Source organism: Mytilus californianus, unplaced genomic scaffold, assembly GCF_021869535.1.
Source record: "Mytilus californianus isolate M0D057914Y unplaced genomic scaffold, xbMytCali1.0.p SCAF_6, whole genome shotgun sequence".
Lineage (NCBI taxonomy): Eukaryota > Metazoa > Mollusca > Bivalvia > Mytilida > Mytilidae > Mytilus > Mytilus californianus.
In genome coordinates, this window is record NW_026262712.1 from 21,927,437 (window position 1) to 21,943,693 (window position 16,257).

Consider the following 16,257-nt stretch of genomic DNA (forward strand, 5'->3'; position numbering starts at 1 on the left):
TGAAAAAAAAAAGCAAAAAAGAGACTCAAAGAACTAAATAGAAAAAGACGAAATGATCTGATTTTCAAAAATGACCTGTTTGGTCGCTCGTAATCGATTGTCTACAAATATAGTTCCTGTCATTTGTAATGAATGTAAACTTTAATATCTGTGGGTTTTTTTTTCATATAAAATTTTATGGTTAAAATTATTAGTTATGTTATTTCTTTTATAGTGGATTTTAAGATATTTTTTATTATGCTTTAAAACATTAGGGCATTGTGGGACTATGTGTCAAAGGTGTATGATTGAGGGGGCAACTCGTTCTATAAAAGCCGTGACTGGTCCCATGTGTCTTGTGACATCATTTCATGTCTAAGCAGTCCCAAACAAGTACATTTTTGAGTATACGCCAAGACGAGCATCATATTTTCAACTTTTGTTTCATTTTGTAGACTGTGTACCTCAAATTTTTTAACTGAAAAAAAAAATGTCTTCATCGGGAACTCTCCAGCTGAAACCTACACTCTTCAGTTTAGCAGGGACAATACTCTGTTTTTTTAATTTTGTCATTTTTGCGCATGGGATCGTTAAAGACACTGTCAGTGGTTCAAAGTATTGCTTGTCAAAGACATGTCTACTAAGTTAGCGAATGCTGCATTCGAATAGGGACTGTTCTATTCATTCTCAGAAATTTTGCAATCTTTTGACATAGAAATTACCCTTTTCTGTTTAAAATAGATATTCTACATTATAAGGTGTCGACATTAAGTTAGTAATGGAACTTGAATAACTTTGAAAAGTTTAATTTGTTTTAAGCCTTAAACAAAAGGTTGCCACATATGTAATATGATGGACACACCAACCTTTAAAGTCAGGTCCCTTTAATGTTGCCTTATCCTCGGAAATCTGAAATATCTGCTCAATACTTATTGCTTTCCCCTAAAATAGCTGACAAATATTTAAAATAGTTCTGCTTTAAAATTCATCTATTCTCCTAGTTATTCAAAATTATTAGAGGTTAAGCTTTTTCATGTCCAACGGCACATATTACAGTGTTATCTGGATTCACCATTATACGATGCGGGAAAATTGCTATTGTCAAATTCAATTTAAAAAAAATAGATTCGTGTTTAAAAAAACTACGAGATGTGTTTGAAACGTCTAAGATATACAATGATTGATGTATTCATTGTTGGTCTTTAACGCCACTTTTATCATTATTTTTCTATTTCATGGTGACCAGGTTTTTTTGTGTGTAGAAAGCTGGGACGCCCGGAGAGAACCACTGACCTTCGGCAAGGAAACTGTCAATCCTAGTCAATTAAGATTGGAGTCGAACCAAGCTACCACGTGTAGGGTTCGAACTCTGAGATAAAGCAATGAAGCAGTAATTTTCACTAATGAAAGAAACTTGTTTCTCACTTTATCCAGTTTTCGTTTGATATATAGTTTTATTTTCTATTATTCAAGTTGAAGAAGCCAAGACGTTTTAAAAACGAATTGAAGAAAAAAAGGTAGCCAAGTGCATAGTTCTTTCAAACATATTCTTTTATCGCTGAGATGCTGTCTCGTCATGCCAAGAAATTGCCTCCGTTGAAATTTTGCAAACATCCCATAGAGCAAATTACATGGATGATTAATATTGACCATTTGGTATATGGCCGTTTTCTAAGCGACACGTACTTGCAGGTCATAAATTAGTTTGTTGAATGAAATCAAATCTTTAACTACTAATAGGTGCCGTAGGAGGTCCACCGGAATTTTTAGCGAGGATTTCTTGGCATGTAACAGATAGAAAACTCAGGATTCCAATTTATAGAACAGACAAGGGGCAGTGGCAAATATTTCGTGTATATTATGAACACAGAGAAGATTACCCCGGCACCCTTTGAAAAAAAAAATCCTTCTTTTTCTTCTATGTGCCTTCGGACTTTATGTTTTGAACTGTAGTTTCACTTTCCATATTCGGTATTCATTCTAATGTAAGCTCCACGTGGCAAAAATCACGTGATGCAGGAATGTAGTATCTTGGAGTTAGGCTATTTCTTTCTTTTCGGGCGGGGACTCCAAGCAGACAACATGCATTTATATAACGGCACTGTAGATTTTCTTATTAAATAAAGAAAGTTCCCGGTCCGGTACATGAATAGATTGGTTAGAAAGCAAGATTTTAATTTTAATTAGATTGGAAAGCCTTAATTGGGGTTGAAATTGGAGAGCACCAAAAAAAGAAAGGAGGGGGGGGGTTCCACAGGGAATATTTTTATCTTATGAACTCAACATTCGAAAGTTTTTTTTTTATTTAATTAAAAGAGAGAAAAACAAATGTAAGACAAATTGTGAATGATCTTTCTTCCTTTATCACGTGAGGGAATCTCGCATATATCTGGTTTACCGTCAAACCGAGCACATGTCTTTTGGTTATTTCTGTCACTAGGTGGCTGTCTCATTGACGTTTACCCCATATTTTTTCATTGAAGCACAATGCACACGTATATGTTTTAGAACATGAAGTTAAGGTTAAAACTTTCATGTCATGAATAATAAAGTGAAAAAAAAAGCAAAAAAGAGACTCAAAGAACTAAATAGAAAAAGACGAAATGATCTGATTTTCAAAAATGACCTGTTTGGTCGCTCGTAATCGATTGTCTACAAATATAGTTCCTGTCATTTGTAATGAATGTAAACTTTAATATCTGTGGGGTTTTTTTTCATATAAAATTTTATGGTTAAAATTATTAGTTATGTTATTTCTTTTATAGTGGATTTTAAGATATTTTTTATTATGCTTTAGAACATTAGGGCATTGTGGGACTATGTGTCAAAGGTGTATGATTGAGGGGGCAACTCGTTCTATAAAAGCCGTGACTGGTCCCATGTGTCTTGTGACATCATTTCATGTCTAAGCAGTCCCAAACAAGTACATTTTTGAGTATACGCCAAGACGAGCATCATATTTTCAACTTTTGTTTCATTTTGTAGACTGTGTACCTCAAATTTTTTAACTGAAAAAAAAAATGTCTTCATCGGGAACTCTCCAGCTGAAACCTACACTCTTCAGTTTAGCAGGGACAATACTCTGTTTTTTTAATTTTGTCATTTTTGCGCATGGGATCGTTAAAGACACTGTCAGTGGTTCAAAGTATTGCTTGTCAAAGACATGTCTACTAAGTTAGCGAATGCTGCATTCGAATAGGGACTGTTCTATTCATTCTCAGAAATTTTGCAATCTTTTGACATAGAAATTACCCTTTTCTGTTTAAAATAGATATTCTACATTATAAGGTGTCGACATTAAGTTAGTAATGGAACTTGAATAACTTTGAAAAGTTTAATTTGTTTTAAGCCTTAAACAAAAGGTTGCCACATATGTAATATGATGGACACACCAACCTTTAAAGTCAGGTCCCTTTAATGTTGCCTTATCCTCGGAAATCTGAAATATCTGCTCAATACTTATTGCTTTCCCCTAAAATAGCTGACAAATATTTAAAATAGTTCTGCTTTAAAATTCATCTATTCTCCTAGTTATTCAAAATTATTAGAGGTTAAGCTTTTTCATGTCCAACGGCACATATTACAGTGTTATCTGGATTCACCATTATACGATGCGGGAAAATTGCTATTGTCAAATTCAATTTAAAAAAAATAGATTCGTGTTTAAAAAAACTACGAGATGTGTTTGAAACGTCTAAGATATACAATGATTTATGTATTCATTGTTGGTCTTTAACGCCACTTTTATCATTATTTTTCTATTTCATGGTGACCAGGTTTTTTTGTGTGTAGAAAGCTGGGACGCCCGGAGAGAACCACTGACCTTCGGCAAGGAAACTGTCAATCCTAGTCAATTAAGATTGGAGTCGAACCAAGCTACCACGTGTAGGGTTCGAACTCTGAGATAAAGCAATGAAGCAGTAATTTTCACTAATGAAAGAAACTTGTTTCTCACTTTATCCAGTTTTCGTTTGATATATAGTTTTATTTTCTATTATTCAAGTTGAAGAAGCCAAGACGTTTTAAAAACGAATTGAAGAAAAAAAGGTAGCCAAGTGCATAGTTCTTTCAAACATATTCTTTTATCGCTGAGATGCTGTCTCGTCATGCCAAGAAATTGCCTCCGTTGAAATTTTGCAAACATCCCATAGAGCAAATTACATGGATGATTAATATTGACCATTTGGTATATGGCCGTTTTCTAAGCGACACGTACTTGCAGGTCATAAATTAGTTTGTTGAATGAAATCAAATCTTTAACTACTAATAGGTGCCGTAGGAGGTCCACCGGAATTTTTAGCGAGGATTTCTTGGCATGTAACAGATAGAAAACTCAGGATTCCAATTTATAGAACAGACAAGGGGCAGTGGCAAATATTTCGTGTATATTATGAACACAGAGAAGATTACCCCGGCACCCTTTGAAAAAAAAAATCCTTCTTTTTCTTCTATGTGCCTTCGGACTTTATGTTTTGAACTGTAGTTTCACTTTCCATATTCGGTATTCATTCTAATGTAAGCTCCACGTGGCAAAAATCACGTGATGCAGGAATGTAGTATCTTGGAGTTAGGCTATTTCTTTCTTTTCGGGCGGGGACTCCAAGCAGACAACATGCATTTATATAACGGCACTGTAGATTTTCTTATTAAATAAAGAAAGTTCCCGGTCCGGTACATGAATAGATTGGTTAGAAAGCAAGATTTTAATTTTAATTAGATTGGAAAGCCTTATTTGGGGGTTGAAATTGGAGAGCACCAAAAAAAAGAAAGGAGGGGGGGGGGGGGGGGGGGGGGGGGGGGTTCCACAGGGAATATTTTTATCTTATGAACTCAACATTCGAAAGTTTTTTTTTTATTTAATTAAAAGAGAGAAAAACAAATGTAAGACAAATTGTGAATGATCTTTCTTCCTTTATCACGTGAGGGAATCTCGCATATATCTGGTTTACCGTCAAACCGAGCACATGTCTTTTGGTTATTTCTGTCACTAGGTGGCTGTCTCATTGACGTTTACCCCATATTTTTTCATTGAAGCACAATGCACACGTATATGTTTTAGAACATGAAGTTAAGGTTAAAACTTTCATGTCATGAATAATAAAGTGAAAAAAAAAGCAAAAAAGAGACTCAAAGAACTAAATAGAAAAAGACGAAATGATCTGATTTTCAAAAATGACCTGTTTGGTCGCTCGTAATCGATTGTCTACAAATATAGTTCCTGTCATTTGTAATGAATGTAAACTTTAATATCTGTGGGGTTTTTTTTCATATAAAATTTTATGGTTAAAATTATTAGTTATGTTATTTCTTTTATAGTGGATTTTAAGATATTTTTTATTATGCTTTAGAACATTAGGGCATTGTGGGACTATGTGTCAAAGGTGTATGATTGAGGGGGCAACTCGTTCTATAAAAGCCGTGACTGGTCCCATGTGTCTTGTGACATCATTTCATGTCTAAGCAGTCCCAAACAAGTACATTTTTGAGTATACGCCAAGACGAGCATCATATTTTCAACTTTTGTTTCATTTTGTAGACTGTGTACCTCAAATTTTTTAACTGAAAAAAAAATGTCTTCATCGGGAACTCTCCAGCTGAAACCTACACTCTTCAGTTTAGCAGGGACAATACTCTGTTTTTTTAATTTTGTCATTTTTGCGCATGGGATCGTTAAAGACACTGTCAGTGGTTCAAAGTATTGCTTGTCAAAGACATGTCTACTAAGTTAGCGAATGCTGCATTCGAATAGGGACTGTTCTATTCATTCTCGGACATTTTGCAATCTTTTGACATAGAAATTACCCTTTTCTGTTTAAAATAGATATTCTACATTATAAGGTGTCGACATTAAGTTAGTAATGGAACTTGAATAACTTTGAAAAGTTTAATTTGTTTTAAGCCTTAAACAAAAGGTTGCCACATATGTAATATGATGGACACACCAACCTTTAAAGTCAGGTCCCTTTAATGTTGCCTTATCCTCGGAAATCTGAAATATCTGCTCAATACTTATTGCTTTCCCCTAAAATAGCTGACAAATATTTAAAATAGTTCTGCTTTAAAATTCATCTATTCTCCTAGTTATTCAAAATTATTAGAGGTTAAGCTTTTTCATGTCCAACGGCACATATTACAGTGTTATCTGGATTCACCATTATACGATGCGGGAAAATTGCTATTGTCAAATTCAATTTAAAAAAAATAGATTCGTGTTTAAAAAAACTACGAGATGTGTTTGAAACGTCTAAGATATACAATGATTGATGTATTCATTGTTGGTCTTTAACGCCACTTTTATCATTATTTTTCTATTTCATGGTGACCAGGTTTTTTTGTGTGTAGAAAGCTGGGACGCCCGGAGAGAACCACTGACCTTCGGCAAGGAAACTGTCAATCCTAGTCAATTAAGATTGGAGTCGAACCAAGCTACCACGTGTAGGGTTCGAACTCTGAGATAAAGCAATGAAGCAGTAATTTTCACTAATGAAAGAAACTTGTTTCTCACTTTATCCAGTTTTCGTTTGATATATAGTTTTATTTTCTATTATTCAAGTTGAAGAAGCCAAGACGTTTTAAAAACGAATTGAAGAAAAAAAGGTAGCCAAGTGCATAGTTCTTTCAAACATATTCTTTTATCGCTGAGATGCTGTCTCGTCATGCCAAGAAATTGCCTCCGTTGAAATTTTGCAAACATCCCATAGAGCAAATTACATGGATGATTAATATTGACCATTTGGTATATGGCCGTTTTCTAAGCGACACGTACTTGCAGGTCATAAATTAGTTTGTTGAATGAAATCAAATCTTTAACTACTAATAGGTGCCGTAGGAGGTCCACCGGAATTTTTAGCGAGGATTTCTTGGCATGTAACAGATAGAAAACTCAGGATTCCAATTTATAGAACAGACAAGGGGCAGTGGCAAATATTTCGTGTATATTATGAACACAGAGAAGATTACCCCGGCACCCTTTGAAAAAAAAAATCCTTCTTTTTCTTCTATGTGCCTTCGGACTTTATGTTTTGAACTGTAGTTTCACTTTCCATATTCGGTATTCATTCTAATGTAAGCTCCACGTGGCAAAAATCACGTGATGCAGGAATGTAGTATCTTGGAGTTAGGCTATTTCTTTCTTTTCGGGCGGGGACTCCAAGCAGACAACATGCATTTATATAACGGCACTGTAGATTTTCTTATTAAATAAAGAAAGTTCCCGGTCCGGTACATGAATAGATTGGTTAGAAAGCAAGATTTTAATTTTAATTAGATTGGAAAGCCTTATTTGGGGGTTGAAATTGGAGAGCACCAAAAAAAGAAAGGAGGGGGGGGGGGGGGGGGGGGTTTCCACAGGGAATATTTTTATCTTATGAACTCAACATTCGAAAGTTTTTTTTTTATTTAATTAAAAGAGAGAAAAACAAATGTAAGACAAATTGTGAATGATCTTTCTTCCTTTATCACGTGAGGGAATCTCGCATATATCTGGTTTACCGTCAAACCGAGCACATGTCTTTTGGTTATTTCTGTCACTAGGTGGCTGTCTCATTGACGTTTACCCCATATTTTTTCATTGAAGCACAATGCACACGTATATGTTTTAGAACATGAAGTTAAGGTTAAAACTTTCATGTCATGAATAATAAAGTGAAAAAAAAAGCAAAAAAGAGACTCAAAGAACTAAATAGAAAAAGACGAAATGATCTGATTTTCAAAAATGACCTGTTTGGTCGCTCGTAATCGATTGTCTACAAATATAGTTCCTGTCATTTGTAATGAATGTAAACTTTAATATCTGTGGGTTTTTTTTTCATATAAAATTTTATGGTTAAAATTATTAGTTATGTTATTTCTTTTATAGTGGATTTTAAGATATTTTTTATTATGCTTTAGAACATTAGGGCATTGTGGGACTATGTGTCAAAGGTGTATGATTGAGGGGGCAACTCGTTCTATAAAAGCCGTGACTGGTCCCATGTGTCTTGTGACATCATTTCATGTCTAAGCAGTCCCAAACAAGTACATTTTTGAGTATACGCCAAGACGAGCATCATATTTTCAACTTTTGTTTCATTTTGTAGACTGTGTACCTCAAATTTTTTAACTGAAAAAAAAAATGTCTTCATCGGGAACTCTCCAGCTGAAACCTACACTCTTCAGTTTAGCAGGGACAATACTCTGTTTTTTTAATTTTGTCATTTTTGCGCATGGGATCGTTAAAGACACTGTCAGTGGTTCAAAGTATTGCTTGTCAAAGACATGTCTACTAAGTTAGCGAATGCTGCATTCGAATAGGGACTGTTCTATTCATTCTCAGAAATTTTGCAATCTTTTGACATAGAAATTACCCTTTTCTGTTTAAAATAGATATTCTACATTATAAGGTGTCGACATTAAGTTAGTAATGGAACTTGAATAACTTTGAAAAGTTTAATTTGTTTTAAGCCTTAAACAAAAGGTTGCCACATATGTAATATGATGGACACACCAACCTTTAAAGTCAGGTCCCTTTAATGTTGCCTTATCCTCGGAAATCTGAAATATCTGCTCAATACTTATTGCTTTCCCCTAAAATAGCTGACAAATATTTAAAATAGTTCTGCTTTAAAATTCATCTATTCTCCTAGTTATTCAAAATTATTAGAGGTTAAGCTTTTTCATGTCCAACGGCACATATTACAGTGTTATCTGGATTCACCATTATACGATGCGGGAAAATTGCTATTGTCAAATTCAATTTAAAAAAAATAGATTCGTGTTTAAAAAAACTACGAGATGTGTTTGAAACGTCTAAGATATACAATGATTGATGTATTCATTGTTGGTCTTTAACGCCACTTTTATCATTATTTTTCTATTTCATGGTGACCAGGTTTTTTTGTGTGTAGAAAGCTGGGACGCCCGGAGAGAACCACTGACCTTCGGCAAGGAAACTGTCAATCCTAGTCAATTAAGATTGGAGTCGAACCAAGCTACCACGTGTAGGGTTCGAACTCTGAGATAAAGCAATGAAGCAGTAATTTTCACTAATGAAAGAAACTTGTTTCTCACTTTATCCAGTTTTCGTTTGATATATAGTTTTATTTTCTATTATTCAAGTTGAAGAAGCCAAGACGTTTTAAAAACGAATTGAAGAAAAAAAGGTAGCCAAGTGCATAGTTCTTTCAAACATATTCTTTTATCGCTGAGATGCTGTCTCGTCATGCCAAGAAATTGCCTCCGTTGAAATTTTGCAAACATCCCATAGAGCAAATTACATGGATGATTAATATTGACCATTTGGTATATGGCCGTTTTCTAAGCGACACGTACTTGCAGGTCATAAATTAGTTTGTTGAATGAAATCAAATCTTTAACTACTAATAGGTGCCGTAGGAGGTCCACCGGAATTTTTAGCGAGGATTTCTTGGCATGTAACAGATAGAAAACTCAGGATTCCAATTTATAGAACAGACAAGGGGCAGTGGCAAATATTTCGTGTATATTATGAACACAGAGAAGATTACCCCGGCACCCTTTGAAAAAAAAAATCCTTCTTTTTCTTCTATGTGCCTTCGGACTTTATGTTTTGAACTGTAGTTTCACTTTCCATATTCGGTATTCATTCTAATGTAAGCTCCACGTGGCAAAAATCACGTGATGCAGGAATGTAGTATCTTGGAGTTAGGCTATTTCTTTCTTTTCGGGCGGGGACTCCAAGCAGACAACATGCATTTATATAACGGCACTGTAGATTTTCTTATTAAATAAAGAAAGTTCCCGGTCCGGTACATGAATAGATTGGTTAGAAAGCAAGATTTTAATTTTAATTAGATTGGAAAGCCTTATTTGGGGGTTGAAATTGGAGAGCACCAAAAAAAGAAAGGAGGGGGGGGGGGGGGGGGGGGGGTTCCACAGGGAATATTTTTATCTTATGAACTCAACATTCGAAAGTTTTTTTTTTATTTAATTAAAAGAGAGAAAAACAAATGTAAGACAAATTGTGAATGATCTTTCTTCCTTTATCACGTGAGGGAATCTCGCATATATCTGGTTTACCGTCAAACCGAGCACATGTCTTTTGGTTATTTCTGTCACTAGGTGGCTGTCTCATTGACGTTTACCCCATATTTTTTCATTGAAGCACAATGCACACGTATATGTTTTAGAACATGAAGTTAAGGTTAAAACTTTCATCTCATGAATAATAAAGTGAAAAAAAAAGCAAAAAAGAGACTCAAAGAACTAAATAGAAAAAGACGAAATGATCTGATTTTCAAAAATGACCTGTTTGGTCGCTCGTAATCGATTGTCTACAAATATAGTTCCTGTCATTTGTAATGAATGTAAACTTTAATATCTGTGGGGTTTTTTTTCATATAAAATTTTATGGTTAAAATTATTAGTTATGTTATTTCTTTTATAGTGGATTTTAAGATATCTTTTATTATGCTTTAGAACATTAGGGCATTGTGGGACTATGTGTCAAAGGTGTATGATTGAGGGGGCAACTCGTTCTATAAAAGCCGTGACTGGTCCCATGTGTCTTGTGACATCATTTCATGTCTAAGCAGTCCCAAACAAGTACATTTTTGAGTATACGCCAAGACGAGCATCATATTTTCAACTTTTGTTTCATTTTGTAGACTGTGTACCTCAAATTTTTTAACTGAAAAAAAAAATGTCTTCATCGGGAACTCTCCAGCTGAAACCTACACTCTTCAGTTTAGCAGGGACAATACTCTGTTTTTTTAATTTTGTCATTTTTGCGCATGGGATCGTTAAAGACACTGTCAGTGGTTCAAAGTATTGCTTGTCAAAGACATGTCTACTAAGTTAGCGAATGCTGCATTCGAATAGGGACTGTTCTATTCATTCTCAGAAATTTTGCAATCTTTTGACATAGAAATTACCCTTTTCTGTTTAAAATAGATATTCTACATTATAAGGTGTCGACATTAAGTTAGTAATGGAACTTGAATAACTTTGAAAAGTTTAATTTGTTTTAAGCCTTAAACAAAAGGTTGCCACATATGTAATATGATGGACACACCAACCTTTAAAGTCAGGTCCCTTTAATGTTGCCTTATCCTCGGAAATCTGAAATATCTGCTCAATACTTATTGCTTTCCCCTAAAATAGCTGACAAATATTTAAAATAGTTCTGCTTTAAAATTCACCTATTCTCCTAGTTATTCAAAATTATTAGAGGTTAAGCTTTTTCATGTCCAACGGCACATATTACAGTGTTATCTGGATTCACCATTATACGATGCGGGAAAATTGCTATTGTCAAATTCAATTTAAAAAAAATAGATTCGTGTTTAAAAAAACTACGAGATGTGTTTGAAACGTCTAAGATATACAATGATTGATGTATTCATTGTTGGTCTTTAACGCCACTTTTATCATTATTTTTCTATTTCATGGTGACCAGGTTTTTTTGTGTGTAGAAAGCTGGGACGCCCGGAGAGAACCACTGACCTTCGGCAAGGAAACTGTCAATCCTAGTCAATTAAGATTGGAGTCGAACCAAGCTACCACGTGTAGGGTTCGAACTCTGAGATAAAGCAATGAAGCAGTAATTTTCACTAATGAAAGAAACTTATTTCTCACTTTATCCAGTTTTCGTTTGATATATAGTTTTATTTTCTATTATTCAAGTTGAAGAAGCCAAGACGTTTTAAAAACGAATTGAAGAAAAAAGGTAGCCAAGTGCATAGTTCTTTCAAACATATTCTTTTATCGCTGAGATGCTGTCTCGTCATGCCAAGAAATTGCCTCCGTTGAAATTTTGCAAACATCCCATAGAGCAAATTACATGGATGATTAATATTGACCATTTGGTATATGGCCGTTTTCTAAGCGACACGTACTTGCAGGTCATAAATTCGTTTGTTGAATGAAATCAAATCTTTAACTACTAATAGGTGCCGTAGGAGGTCCACCGGAATTTTTAGCGAGGATTTCTTGGCATGTAACAGATAGAAAACTCAGGATTCCAATTTATAGAACAGACAAGGGGCAGTGGCAAATATTTCGTGTATATTATGAACACAGAGAAGATTACCCCGGCACCCTTTGAAAAAAAAAAATCCTTCTTTTTCTTCTATGTGCCTTCGGACTTTATGTTTTGAACTGTAGTTTCACTTTCCATATTCGGTATTCATTCTAATGTAAGCTCCACGTGGCAAAAATCACGTGATGCAGGAATGTAGTATCTTGGAGTTAGGCTATTTCTTTCTTTTCGGGCGGGGACTCCAAGCAGACAACATGCATTTATATAACGGCACTGTAGATTTTCTTATTAAATAAAGAAAGTTCCCGGTCCGGTACATGAATAGATTGGTTAGAAAGCAAGATTTTAATTTTAATTAGATTGGAAAGCCTTATTTGGGGGTTGAAATTGGAGAGCACCAAAAAAAGAAAGGAAGGGGGGGGGGTTCCACAGGGAATATTTTTATCTTATGAACTCAACATTCGAAAGTTTTTTTTTTATTTAATTAAAAGAGAGAAAAACAAATGTAAGACAAATTGTGAATGATCTTTCTTCCTTTATCACGTGAGGGAATCTCGCATATATCTGGTTTACCGTCAAACCGAGCACATGTCTTTTGGTTATTTCTGTCACTAGGTGGCTGTCTCATTGACGTTTACCCCATATTTTTTCATTGAAGCACAATGCACACGTATATGTTTTAGAACATGAAGTTAAGGTTAAAACTTTCATGTCATGAATAATAAAGTGAAAAAAAAAGCAAAAAAGAGACTCAAAGAACTAAATAGAAAAAGACGAAATGATCTGATTTTCAAAAATGACCTGTTTGGTCGCTCGTAATCGATTGTCTACAAATATAGTTCCTGTCATTTGTAATGAATGTAAACTTTAATATCTGTGGGTTTTTTTTTCATATAAAATTTTATGGTTAAAATTATTAGTTATGTTATTTCTTTTATAGTGGATTTTAAGATATTTTTTATTATGCTTTAGAACATTAGGGCATTGTGGGACTATGTGTCAAAGGTGTATGATTGAGGGGGCAACTCGTTCTATAAAAGCCGTGACTGGTCGCATGTGTCTTGTGACATCATTTCATGTCTAAGCAGTCCCAAACAAGTACATTTTTGAGTATACGCCAAGACGAGCATCATATTTTCAACTTTTGTTTCATTTTGTAGACTGTGTACCTCAAATTTTTTAACTGAAAAAAAAAATGTCTTCATCGGGAACTCTCCAGCTGAAACCTACACTCTTCAGTTTAGCAGGGACAATACTCTGTTTTTTTAATTTTGTCATTTTTGCGCATGGGATCGTTAAAGACACTGTCAGTGGTTCAAAGTATTGCTTGTCAAAGACATGTCTACTAAGTTAGCGAATGCTGCATTCGAATAGGGACTGTTCTATTCATTCTCAGAAATTTTGCAATCTTTTGACATAGAAATTACCCTTTTCTGTTTAAAATAGATATTCTACATTATAAGGTGTCGACATTAAGTTAGTAATGGAACTTGAATAACTTTGAAAAGTTTAATTTGTTTTAAGCCTTAAACAAAAGGTTGCCACATATGTAATATGATGGACACACCAACCTTTAAAGTCAGGTCCCTTTAATGTTGCCTTATCCTCGGAAATCTGAAATATCTGCTCAATACTTATTGCTTTCCCCTAAAATAGCTGACAAATATTTAAAATAGTTCTGCTTTAAAATTCATCTATTCTCCTAGTTATTCAAAATTATTAGAGGTTAAGCTTTTTCATGTCCAACGGCACATATTACAGTGTTATCTGGATTCACCATTATACGATGCGGGAAAATTGCTATTGTCAAATTCAATTTAAAAAAAATAGATTCGTGTTTAAAAAAACTACGAGATGTGTTTGAAACGTCTAAGATATACAATGATTGATGTATTCATTGTTGGTCTTTAACGCCACTTTTATCATTATTTTTCTATTTCATGGTGACCAGGTTTTTTTGTGTGTAGAAAGCTGGGACGCCCGGAGAGAACCACTGACCTTCGGCAAGGAAACTGTCAATCCTAGTCAATTAAGATTGGAGTCGAACCAAGCTACCACGTGTAGGGTTCGAACTCTGAGATAAAGCAATGAAGCAGTAATTTTCACTAATGAAAGAAACTTGTTTCTCACTTTATCCAGTTTTCGTTTGATATATAGTTTTATTTTCTATTATTCAAGTTGAAGAAGCCAAGACGTTTTAAAAACGAATTGAAGAAAAAAAGGTAGCCAAGTGCATAGTTCTTTCAAACATATTCTTTTATCGCTGAGATGCTGTCTCGTCATGCCAAGAAATTGCCTCCGTTGAAATTTTGCAAACATCCCATAGAGCAAATTACATGGATGATTAATATTGACCATTTGGTATATGGCCGTTTTCTAAGCGACACGTACTTGCAGGTCATAAATTAGTTTGTTGAATGAAATCAAATCTTTAACTACTAATAGGTGCCGTAGGAGGTCCACCGGAATTTTTAGCGAGGATTTCTTGGCATGTAACAGATAGAAAACTCAGGATTCCAATTTATAGAACAGACAAGGGGCAGTGGCAAATATTTCGTGTATATTATGAACACAGAGAAGATTACCCCGGCACCCTTTGAAAAAAAAAATCCTTCTTTTTCTTCTATGTGCCTTCGGACTTTATGTTTTGAACTGTAGTTTCACTTTCCATATTCGGTATTCATTCTAATGTAAGCTCCACGTGGCAAAAATCACGTGATGCAGGAATGTAGTATCTTGGAGTTAGGCTATTTCTTTCTTTTCGGGCGGGGACTCCAAGCAGACAACATGCATTTATATAACGGCACTGTAGATTTTCTTATTAAATAAAGAAAGTTCCCGGTCCGGTACATGAATAGATTGGTTAGAAAGCAAGATTTTAATTTTAATTAGATTGGAAAGCCTTATTTGGGGGTTGAAATTGGAGAGCACCAAAAAAAGAAAGGAGGGGGGGGGGGGGGGGTTCCACAGGGAATATTTTTATCTTATGAACTCAACATTCGAAAGTTTTTTTTTTATTTAATTAAAAGAGAGAAAAACAAATGTAAGACAAATTGTGAATGATCTTTCTTCCTTTATCACGTGAGGGAATCTCGCATATATCTGGTTTACCGTCAAACCGAGCACATGTCTTTTGGTTATTTCTGTCACTAGGTGGCTGTCTCATTGACGTTTACCCCATATTTTTTCATTGAAGCACAATGCACACGTATATGTTTTAGAACATGAAGTTAAGGTTAAAACTTTCATCTCATGAATAATAAAGTGAAAAAAAAAGCAAAAAAGAGACTCAAAGAACTAAATAGAAAAAGACGAAATGATCTGATTTTCAAAAATGACCTGTTTGGTCGCTCGTAATCGATTGTCTACAAATATAGTTCCTGTCATTTGTAATGAATGTAAACTTTAATATCTGTGGGGTTTTTTTTCATATAAAATTTTATGGTTAAAATTATTAGTTATGTTATTTCTTTTATAGTGGATTTTAAGATATCTTTTATTATGCTTTAGAACATTAGGGCATTGTGGGACTATGTGTCAAAGGTGTATGATTGAGGGGGCAACTCGTTCTATAAAAGCCGTGACTGGTCCCATGTGTCTTGTGACATCATTTCATGTCTAAGCAGTCCCAAACAAGTACATTTTTGAGTATACGCCAAGACGAGCATCATATTTTCAACTTTTGTTTCATTTTGTAGACTGTGTACCTCAAATTTTTTAACTGAAAAAAAAAATGTCTTCATCGGGAACTCTCCAGCTGAAACCTACACTCTTCAGTTTAGCAGGGACAATACTCTGTTTTTTTAATTTTGTCATTTTTGCGCATGGGATCGTTAAAGACACTGTCAGTGGTTCAAAGTATTGCTTGTCAAAGACATGTCTACTAAGTTAGCGAATGCTGCATTCGAATAGGGACTGTTCTATTCATTCTCAGAAATTTTGCAATCTTTTGACATAGAAATTACCCTTTTCTGTTTAAAATAGATATTCTACATTATAAGGTGTCGACATTAAGTTAGTAATGGAACTTGAATAACTTTGAAAAGTTTAATTTGTTTTAAGCCTTAAACAAAAGGTTGCCACATATGTAATATGATGGACACACCAACCTTTAAAGTCAGGTCCCTTTAATGTTGCCTTATCCTCGGAAATCTGAAATATCTGCTCAATACTTATTGCTTTCCCCTAAAATAGCTGACAAATATTTAAAATAGTTCTGCTTTAAAATTCATCTATTCTCCTAGTTATTCAAAATTATTAGAGGTTAAGCTTTTTCATGTCCA